Here is an 11,673-nt window from a genome sequence, read left to right as displayed (position 1 = left end):
TTTGCATGTTGTAGATATGTGCAATTTACAGAATGCAGATGTCTGATTTACAGAATGCAGATATGTGCGATTTACAGAATGCGATTTACAGAATGCGATTTACAGAATGCAGATATGTGCTATTTACAGGTTGTAGATATGTGCAATTTACAGGTTGTAGATATGTGCGATTTGCATGTTAACCATCATTTGCTTAGCAGGCACGCCATTCAGTTGCAGCGCAGATTTATTTATCTTGACAGCAACAGCGTTTGCTCCCACGATACATAAAGCCGTGACTCCAGCGCTGTAGGAGGTGATTTCACCACCACAGTTAAACAAAAAAAAAAAAAAAAGAGTATATATGCCGATTTGCTCCTAACTTTTGGGGCGGATGCCCCCATGCTTCGGCATATATAAATGGTGCACGTATGCCCATCATTAGAAGTGGGTGGATGAAGGGAGGTATCTAATGGTGGGCATACCCACCGATCAATCTCTTTTTTTTCGTTCAGCCCACAGGCTGCATGAAAAAAAAAATATTACAATATATACCCAACAAGGACCAGCAACGTACTGGTATGTTGCTGGACTGAGTGGTTATACCAGAATAATGCCTGCAGGTTTAGGTATCATCCTTTTCAGGCAGCGGTCGGCTTTCATGTAAATGCAATCCTAGCGGCTAATTAGCCTCTAGACTGCTTTTAGAAGCCGTGGGAGGGAATGCCCCCCCCCCCTCCATCTTCCATGTTTTTCTCTGGCTCTCCTGTCCCAACAGGGAGCCTGAGAATGCAGCCGGTGATTCGGCCAGCTGACTATAGAGCTCATCAGAGACCAGAATGGCTCCAATCATCTCTATGGTCTAAGAAACCAGAAGCTACGAGCATTTGATGACTTGGTGTTGTCAGATGCTTTGAGGGCAGAGGAGAGATCTAGGGTCTAATAGAACCCATTTAAAAATAAATAAATAAAAAAAAGCACCCCTGTCCTCCCCTGCTCTCGCGCAAATGCAAGCATCGGTCTGGCGTCAAATATAAACAGAAATTGCACCATGCGAGGCATCGCCGCGAAGGTCAGATCGAGGGCAGTAATTTTAGCAGTAGACCTCCCCTGTAAATTTAAAGTGGTACCCTGTAAAGGCTATTAAAGGCTTTTAAAAATGTATGTAGTTTGAAGCCATTGCACGTTTGTGCTCAATTTTAAAGCAGGTCGTGTTTCGTATCCATGTACTCAGCCAAAGATCGTCTTTTTTATTTCGTCAAACATTTGGGCAATTTAGTGTGTTTTGGCGCATTCAAATTTTAAAAAGTGTGTTTATTCCCCAAATAAGCGTTTGAAAAATCGCTTCGCAAATACTGTGTGAAAAAAAAATGGAACACCCACTATTTTAATCTGCAGAGCCTTTGCTTTAAAAAATATATAATGTTTGGGGGTTCAAAGTCATTTTCTTGCAAAAAATTTTTTTTCATGTAAACATAAAGTGTCAGAAAGGGCTTTGTCTTCAACTGGTTAGAAGAGTAGGTGATGTGTGACATAAGCTTCTAAATGTTGTGCATAAAATGCCAGGATAGTTCAGAACCCCCTCAAATAACCCCATTTTGGAAAGTAGACACCCCAATGACCCATTTGCTGAGAGGTATGGTGAGCATTTTGCAGACCATTTTTTTGTGCCATCTTGGCATTTTATGGCCTTCGAAACTGAGATAGGTAGTGAGGAGTGAAATCAAAAATTTACACCCTTCGAAAGCCTGCAGGCGGTGATTGGTTTTTGCGTGTCCTGTATGCGGCTAGGCAAGATATGTGCAAATTACATTTTGTAGATATGTGCAATTTACAGGTTGTAGATATGTGCTATTTGCATGTTGTAGATATGTACGATTTGCATGTTGTAGATATGTGCGATTTGCATGTTGTAGATATGTGCAATTTACAGAATGTGATTAACAGAATGGAGATATGTGCTTTTTACAAGTTGTAGTTATATGCAATTTGCATGTTGTAGATATGTGCGATTTACAGGTTGTAGATATGTGCGATTTGCATGTTGTAGATATGTGTGATTTACAGGTTGCAGGTTACAAATTGCTTTTGCATATATATATTTAAGGCACAGATTGAGTTAACAATGTTTTTTATTAATTTTTTTATTGTATTTGCTTTGCAGGTATATGTCTTACTGTTATAATGTAATATTACTTTGTTTTATTGTTAACCATCATTTGCTTAGCAGGTACGCCATTCAGTTGCAGCGAGGATTTCTCTATCTTGACAGCAACAGCGTTTGCTCCCACAAAACATAAAGCCGTGACTCCAGCGCTGTAGGAGGTGATTTCACCACCACAGTTAAACAACAACAAAAAAGAGCATATATGCCAAAGCATGGGGGCAGCAGATGCGGAGGAGCGATTTGCTCCTAACTTTTGGGGCGGATGCCCCCATGCTTCGTCATATATAAATGGTGCACGTATGCCCATCATTATGTGCGATTTGCATGCTGTAGATATGTGCGATTTGCATGTTGTTGATATTTGCGATTTGCATGTTGTAGATATGTGCGATTTGCATGTTGTAGAAATCTACGATTTTAAGGTTGTAGATATGTGCAATTTGCATGTTGTAGATATGTGCGATTTACAGAATGCAGATGTGTGATTTACAAAATGCACATCTCTTTTGAAGGTTGTAGATATGTGCAATATACAGGTTGTAGGTATGTGCGATTTTCATGTTGTAGATATGTGCAATTTACGGGTTGTAGATATGTGCAATTTGCGGGTTGTAGATATGTGCAATTTGCATGTTGTAGATATGTGCAATTTACAGGTTGTAGATATGTACAATTTACAGGTTGTAGATATGTGCAATTTCCAGATTTTAGATATATGCGATTTGTATGTTGTAGATATGTGCGATTTACAGAATGCAGATGTGTGATTTACAGAATGCAGATATGTGCGATTTACAGAATGTGATTTACAGAATGCAGATATGTGCGATTTGCATGTTGTAGATATGTGCAATTTACAGGTTGTAGATATGTGCGATTTGCATGTTAACCATCATTTGCTTAGCAGGCACGCCATTCAGTTGCAGCTCGGATTTATTTATCTTGACAGCAAAAGTGTTTGCTCCCACGATACATAAAGCCGTGACTCCAGCGCTGTAGGAGGTGATTTCACCACCACAGTTAAACCAAAAAAAAAAAGAGTATATATGCTGAAGCATGGGGGCAGCAGGGGCGGAGGAGCGATTTGCTCCTAACTTTTGGGGCGGATGCCTCCATGCTTCGGCATATATAAATGGTGCACGTATGCCCATCATTAGAAGTGGGTGGATGAAGGGAGGTATTCTAATGGTGGGCATACCCACCGATCAATCTCTTTTTTTTCGTTCAGCCCACAGGCTGCATGAAAAAAAAAGAGATTACAATATATGCCCAACAAGGACCAGCAACGTACTGGTATGTTGCTGGACTGAGTGGTTATACCAGAATGATGCCTGCAGGTTTAGGTATCATCCTTTTCAGGCAGCGGTCGGCTTTCATGTAAAAGCAATCCTAGCGACTAATTAGCCCCTAGACTGCTTTTACAAGTAGTGGGAGGGAATGCCCCCCCCCATCTTCCATGTTTTTTCTCTGGCTCTCCTGTCCCAACAGGGAGCCTGAGAATGCAGCTGGTGATTCGGCCAGCTGACTATAGAGCTCATCAGAGACCAGAATGGCTCCAATCATCTCTATGGTCTAAGAAACAGGAAGCTAGATTTAGACTTAGATTTCGCCGGATGTAAACAGCGCCATTAGGAAATTGGGAAAGCATTTTATCACACCGATCTTGGTGTTTTCAGATGTTTTGAGAGCAGAGGAGAGATCTAGGGTCTAATTGAACCCATTTAAAAAAAAAAAAAAAAACACCCCTGTCCCCCCCTGCTCTTGCGCAAATGCATGCATCGGTGTGGCGTCAAATGTAAACAGCAATTGCACCATGCGAGGCATCGCCGCAAAGGTCAGATCGAGGGCAGTAATTTTAGCAGTAGATCTCCCCTGTAAATTTAAAGTGGTACCCTGTAAAGGCTATTAAAGGCTTTTAAAAATGTATATAGTTTGACGCCATTGCACGTTTGTGCTCAATTTTAAAGCAGGTTGTGTTTCGTATCCATGTACTCAGCCAAAGATCATCTTTTTTATTTCATCAAACATTTGGGCAATTTAGTGTGTTTTAGCACATTCAAATTTTAAAAAGTGTGTTTATTCCCCAAAAAAAGAGTTTGAAAAATCGCTTCGCAAATACTGTGTGAAAAAAAAAAATGAAACACCCACCATTTTAATCTGCAGGGCCTTTGCTTTAAAAAATATATAATGTTTGGGGGTTCAAAGTAATTTTCTTGCAAAATTTTTTTTTTCATGTAAACAAAAAGTGTCAGAAAGGGCTTTGTCTTCAAGTGGTTAGAAGAGTGGGTGATATGCGACATAAGCTTCTAAATGTTGTGCATAAAATGCCAGGATAGTTCAAAACCCCCTCAAATGACCCCATTTTGGAAAGTAGACACTCCAATGAGAGGTATGGTGAGCATTTTGCAGACCATTTTTTGTGTGCCATCTTGGCATTTTATGGCCTTCGAAACTGAGATAGGTAATGAGGAGTGAAATCAAAAATTTACACCCTTAGAAAGCCTGCAGGCGGTGATTGGTTTTTGCGTGCCCCGTATGCAACTAGGCTCCCAAAAGTCACACACATGTGACAAGCAGCAAAATGTATTTTGGGGTGCAATTCCACATATGACCATGGCATGTGTGAGCAATATATAATTTAGTGATACATTTTTGTAAAATTTGTTTTGTCATTATTCAGTCACTTGGGACAAAAAAAAATTAAATATTCAATGGGCGCAACAATTTCCTTGGGGTGTCTACTTTCCAAAATGGGGTCATTTGGGGGGGGGGGGGGTTGTACTGCCCTGCCATGTGGCTGAATAAATTTTGGCCTAAATGTATGACTAAAATTGAGTTTATTGTTTTTTTTATAACAAAATGTAGAAAATATTATTTTTTTTTCCACATTTTTGGTCTTTTTCCATTTATATCGCAAAAAATAAAAAATAAAATCACAGAAGCAATCAAATACCATCAAAAGAAAGCTCTATTTGTGGGAAAAAAAGGATGCAAATTTTGTTTAGAGCATTGCATGACCGCGCAATTAGCAGTTAAAGTGACACAGTGCCAAATTGTAAAATGTGCTCTGGTCAGGAAGGGGGTAAAACCTTCCGGGGCTGAAGTGGTTCATCGGTCTAGTGGCTGAAACAGAGACTGTTTTTTCTCTGGATCTTTGGGAATGCTTGACCTCAGGAAGCGAGATGGTGCAAAGTCTCGGAATTCCAGCTTGTCTTGATATATTTATCCAAGTCTTCTCCAAATAGTCGCAAACCCAGCTAGGAAGTTTTTACATGGGGTTTCAGCTGACCAATTTTTCAACCACAAGATTCTGCACATAGGTACAAGCATAAGCGTGAAGTGAGATGCCTGGTGAATAGAGTCTTTGATGGCATCTATGGCAAAACATAATGCCTTAGGTAGTTCAGCCAAATCTTGAGCTAGTTGAGTAGGATGCTTTCTAAGAACCTGTTTGAATTGGTCCTGTAGGGATTGGCAGACGCCTATCGTGGTGACTGCAGGCTGGGTGATGGCACCTGCTATGGAAAAAGCAGACTTTAGCAGGGATTCCAACTTCTTATCTGTTGGATCTTTAAGCATCTCTGCATTGTCTACAGGACAAGTCTGCAGTAACCTGGGTAAAAAATACAGCCACAGTAACAAACTTCCAGTGGTATAATAGCGGCATCATCCATCTCCCCCACGCCGGGGGGGGGGGGGTAATGAAAGGGGGATACAGCTCTGCTGTCCCCCTAACCCTCTGGACCCATCAGGGGAAGGAAAAAAAATACATTTTTTTGAAGCTTTTCCAATCTTGCAAAAATCTGCTTCCACACGCTATACAGCCAGGCACGGAACTGAGCAAACTGTGAAAGACAACTGAGTAAGGTATGTGACCATCTAATGGAGATTTTAAGGCATGACAACATTTTTCCTTCAATGAAAGAAATGTGTAGATGTTTTTAAAATCTAAGTCTCTCTTACTTTACCTTGTTCTCGCTGTAAGATTGTGCTGATTTAACAGAAAATCCAGCTTTCACCCATCACGGCGGGTTACATTTAACAAACCTTCAAGGACTGGGTCAGTTAAAACGGGGTCCAACTGCCTTGGGCCTTGCATAGCACCCCAGATCAGGAAGCTTGAGGTAATGTAACAAGACCTAAGCCCTGGGTTCCTGGGGTCCAGCCCTACTAAGAGAGGCATTACAGGCAAAACCTCAGGCTTTGGATACGAGGTCCCAGGTATCATCCATGTTAGGCCTCAGTGGCACTTCTGGATGGATCTGGTTTCTTTTTATGAAGGAATTTAAATCCAGCATGGATCTATGGTTGCCACCTTTTCTTTAAGTCAAACCCGAACACTTTAGTGGCGCACGGCAATTTCTTTCCTATAGTATAAACTATACATATACTTTGCTATTAAATAACATTTCTAATCATATGAAGTTTATAACAAGAGTCCCCCTTTACATCAGAGTCCACAAAGTTTCCCTTTTACATCTGAACTCGCTGAGTTCCCTTTCACTGTAAGGGGGGACTCTGCAGACTCTGATGTAAGGGAGAACTCTGGGGACTCTGACATAAGGGATGGTCTGGGAACTCTGATTTAAAGGAGAACACTGAGAACTCTGATGTATGGAGAGGACTCTGATGTAAGGGGAAACACTGTGGCCTCTGGTGTAAAGGCGAACACTGATGTAAGGGGTGCTCTGAGAACCCTTATTTGCCTTAGTGTACTCAGAGGCAGGAGAGAGAAGGGGGGGAGAATTCAGTCACACACAGGGATGGATGGTGAGCTCACTCACCCCTTGGCAGTCAGCAGCTGTCATCCAGATGTATCTGAGGCTGCTGGACTTAAAATTTCCAGCCCTAACTTTCCTTTTCTGAGACACAGCGCCAGGGATTGGAGTGTGGGCAGACACAGAGGGGTAGGGGTGGGGGGAAGAGGTGCAGATTGTGCCCTCTCTACTCTCCCGTCTGTATGTGTTTGGGGCAGGGGGGTGTTAGTGTTGGCTTTGGGCAGTGTGAAAAAGAGTGTAACAGACACTCTCAGCTTAGACTACTGCAGCCAGAAACCCTGCCGCAAGCCATAGTCCAGTCTAAATAATGTGTCCGGGTTTCAGGCAGTCTGAAACCCGGACGCATGATTCCAAACCCGAACTGTCCGGGTGAATCCTGGACAGGTGGCAACCCTACATGGATCCCTCTTAGAGCTCCTCAGAGCACTTCTTAACTCGTGAGCAACACCTTAGGATCTGGCAAAAAAACTGATGTACTCCTGGAAGGAGGAGGGGATATATAGGGAGTAAACTTCCTTAATTAGGGTTTACCAGTGTCAATGCCTGATGGTAGGCTATAACCCATTAAGTAATTACTTAAGGCCCTGTGTCCCATGATGTACAATAAAGAAATTGTATACAAGCAAGAGGGTTGATTATAGTTTCATAGTTTCATAGTTATTAAGGTTGAATGAAGACACCAGTCCATCTAGTTCAACCTGAGTGAGTGTCTACAATTGCCCCCATCCCTGTACATTGCACACTCACATCAGTCCCTACCCTCAAGGAGCCCACAATCCAAGGTCCCCATTCTTATACTAGGGCCAATTTTGGACAGAAGCCAATTAACCTCCCTGCCTGTCTTTGGAGTGTGGGAGGAAACCGGAGTACCCGGAGGAAACCCACGCAGACACAGGGAGAACATGCAAACTCCAGGCAGGTAGTGTCATGGTTGGGATTTGAACCAGCGACCTCTTACTGCTATGTGAGAGTGCTAACCACTACACCACTGTGCCGCCCCATTATGCCTGCCTTTTAGTTACACAAAGCCAAAAGGTTTTCATTGTGCATTACAACCTCCCAGATGCCAGTGACCTAACAACCAATGAGGTCATTGGTTGATAAGGAGGACGTTGGGCCCCTGCACATTTTGTCCCTCCCCTGCTCTTCTCCATCAGCACTGGGGGCACATTAGCTGAGTGAGTAAGAGAAACTGAGGGAAAAGAATACTAGTCAGTACCAGTGTACAAAGGTATATTTGCTTTGGAAGAATAAATCACCTCCAATGTTGGGATCCTAAGTGTGTGTGGATGTTGCTGCAATATGCAAAACTATTAGGGCACTTTCACACTGAGGCGCTGCGGCGGTAATACGCCGCTATTGTTAGCAGTGATTTTCGGCTGTTAGCAGGGCCCTTTTAACTCCCGCTAGTGCCCCGAAAAGGGTTAAAAGCTCCGCTTTGCCGGCGCTGCCCATTGATTTCAATGGGCAAGGGCCATTAAGAGCGGTGTATACACTGCTCCTAAAGCGCCTCAAAGATTCTACTTGCAGGACTTTAAGTGTCCTGCCAGCACACCGCTCCGGTGTGAAAGCACTTGGGCTTTTGCACTGGAGTGACAGGAGAGGCGTTTTACAAGTGCTGGTTGTCCTCACAGGTGGAGGAATATGCCAACTACTAGAGTTTGTACAAATGTAATGTTGGTCAGTGTGTAAAAGGTAAAATAACCCACTGGGTGCACCTTACAACAATGCCCCTTCCAAAAGGGTCTTCACTACATCCACAAAAAGTAACTATATAACATCAGTATAGTTTTTCCCCATAGGGACACTATAGGGTCCTCACTATGATCTTCAAACTAGTATACAGTAAAACCTTGGTTTGAGAGCATTTTGCAAGACAAGCAACATTTTTAAATACATTTTGACTTGATAAACGAGCGTTGTCTTGATATACAAGTAGCGGCATGTCACAACCAAGTATAAAAGAGAAGAGAGGCGCCTCTAAGTGTAGCAATGTGGTTACATTTAATGAAGGTACAACATTTAGCAACTAAGTATGCAGACATCTGGGGTAAAGCTGTCCACATAGACCGTAGACAGCAAAGCATCAACCTATGGAGCTGCACTTCCTTTCCCATGTCAGTGCGTGTTGGAGTGAGCTGTGGTAAGAAAAAAAAAAAAAGAAGAAAAATAGGGAGTGATTTTTCCTGAATCCCATTTAAAACAAACAGACTGCGGACACGCAGAAGGCCACGATTTATGATAAAGCATTTTGCAGCACATGCGTTACTACAACACATAAGCGAAAACATAAATAATCAAATAAATAAATTAATTTAGGCAAATGCAGCTGAACCTAAAGTGTATACTTTGCCGGGCTGCCTGGGGGTCTTAATAGTCCTCTGGGCTGTGCTTGCACTTGGGGTGAGAGATCATTCATCAGCTGATCTACACACACAATTTATATATATATATATATATATATATATATATATATATATATATATATATATATACATATATACATATATACATATATACACACACATACATACATATATACATACATACACACACACACACACACACACACATTTTTTTAATTGTATTTGTGTAACGTATTAAATGTAGATTTGTAGACCCATATGGTCTCTATATGTATTGTGTTCTCATTCGATTGTTTACTTAAAAATGAATTTAGTTTATTTATAATGATACTGTACATAAGGTCTTGCAAAAGCTCCTGAGGAAGCCATGATTATGGCAAAACATGTAGAGGCGAAAAACTTTTGTACAACGACCACATGAATTTCATGTGTTGGTTTTAACATAATACGTTTTTAACAATTAAACAAAACGTATGACATTGATATTGTTCTCAATTTGAATAATTTGCACCTTAAAACTCCCATTTTCACTTTTCAATACTGTATATTGTACATTCACAACAGTCCCTGTCATCAAGGAGCTTACAATCTAAGGTCCCTAACTCACATTCATACTAGAGCCAATTTAGAGAGGAACCTACCAGCATGTCTTTGGAGCATGGGAAGAAACCGGAGTACCCAGAAGAAACCCACGCAGGCACAGGGAGAACATGCAAGCTCCAGGCAGGTAGTGCTGTGGTGGGGATCCAAACCGACAACCCTAGTGCTGCCAGGAAGTGGACCTCTATGCGTCTGCCCTCTCTGATTACCACACCAAGCTAACAGAACTGAGCAGATCAAAGAAAACCTCAGATGCACAAGAGATTTTCCACCCCCCCCCATCTGTCCTACTACACTACAGTAAGCCAAGATGCAAAAGTGGCCTAAAACTTTGTTTTAAAGCAGCCCAATAAATTCAATGGGCTTTTCATTCATAGAAATGCCCAAGTTTTAGGACATGTCACAAAATCTTTGCTGCAACACACTAGGGTGAATTGCCAAGTGCTGCAATGCATTTGCATTGCCTTAGTGCATCAGGGTGATATTCAAAATGAATGGCAAGCAATGTGCTGACACCAATGCATAGGTGTGCTGTAAATTAGCCCTAAAGCACATGTCAAACACAAAGCCCACTGGCCGAATTAGGCCAACCAGGCCATTTAACGTGGCGCTTGACCCCCCTTGTCTATGCCCCCACCTTGTCTCAGCAGTGGGCAGCAGAGAGGATGATGGAACTTTTGTACAGCCACAGCCCTTTGGCCTCAGCATTCAGCAGACTCCAGCCCTCTTCTGGTCCTCCTCCAGACCTTGCACTTTATACTTCCCAGTCCGCCCTCAGCTTCTTCCCGGCAGCAGCACAAGGTAAGGAGGGGGGGGAGGCACTGTGATGAAAAGGAGTGTAGAAGACTCACTTCTGATGATGGATGGGGGGGGGGGGAGGGGTGAACTGGACATCTAGTCTTACAGATACAACTGGCCCTTTAAGGGCGATCATAATTGTGATGCAGCATGTGATAAAATAGAGCTTGATACCACTGCTTTTACCCTAAAGGTTCATTAATTGGACGGATACAGTATGGAAGGAGACACACACTATTATCATGACTTACTTGTCCAAGTCATACAGGGTATGAGAGCTCTCCACAATGACTTCTACACCAGCTTCCTTGGCCAGTTTCATGATGGCTGCATCTCGCTCTTTCCCAAACGTTTCAGAATCGTACCGAAACATTAGCCGGGTCACACCCCATTCCTGCAAAATATCAAGATGAGAGCCTATAAGAATGACTCTGTGACTGGTAAGTGTCCGATTAATAACAGTCAACATCTACACTTTTTGTATGGGTGGAACTCCACTTTAAATATCTTTTTTTAAACAACAGGAGAGGTTTATACTTACCTGCTTGGTGCAGTGGAATTGCAGAGAGGCCCCAATCCTCCTCTTCTAGGGGTTCCCCCCACCACCACTCCTGGCTCCTCCTCTTCTTGGTGTTCCACCATAGGAAGCTACTTTCTATGGTGGTGCACCTGTGGGCTCAATCTCGGGTTACGCTGCCTGTGTCCAATGACACAGACAGTGAGGCGAGGACCTGCCCCCCCCCCCCCCCCCGAATTTGTCCTCACATGATTTGACTGACTGCAGCAGGAACCAATGGTTCCCTCTGCTCTCAGCAAAGCCTGTAAGTGCGGGAGAGGAGTGGAGAGGAGAAACGCTGCTCTCGTGCACAGCGCTGGACTGAGATGCGGCTCAGGTAAGTACATGGGGGTGGGGATACTTTAACCTAAACATTTTTTACCTTCCAGCCACCTTTTTGGTTTTTTTAAAAGTCAGCAGCTACAAACG

At 42.7% G+C, this 11,673-nt stretch overlaps 1 long non-coding RNA gene across 1 annotated transcript; it reads right to left on the bottom strand.

Moving 5' to 3' along the window:
* Positions 1–8,905: 8,905 nt before the first annotated feature.
* LOC143940216 (uncharacterized) lies at positions 8,906–11,420 on the bottom strand. The gene is made up of 2 exons (XR_013263831.1): positions 10,940–11,420; positions 8,906–9,062 (listed from the first exon to the last, which is right to left on the bottom strand). It is a non-coding gene; the product is annotated as an uncharacterized LOC143940216 (long non-coding RNA).
* Positions 11,421–11,673: the final 253 nt, after the last annotated feature.

This window comes from Lithobates pipiens, unplaced genomic scaffold (assembly GCF_037356315.1).
Source record: "Lithobates pipiens isolate NorthernLeopardFrog02 unplaced genomic scaffold, aLitPip1_a1.2 Scaffold_10, whole genome shotgun sequence".
Classification (NCBI taxonomy): domain Eukaryota; kingdom Metazoa; phylum Chordata; class Amphibia; order Anura; family Ranidae; genus Lithobates; species Lithobates pipiens.
The sequence above is the reverse complement of the archived record's forward strand: the minus strand, read 5'-3'. Positions and strand labels throughout refer to the sequence as shown.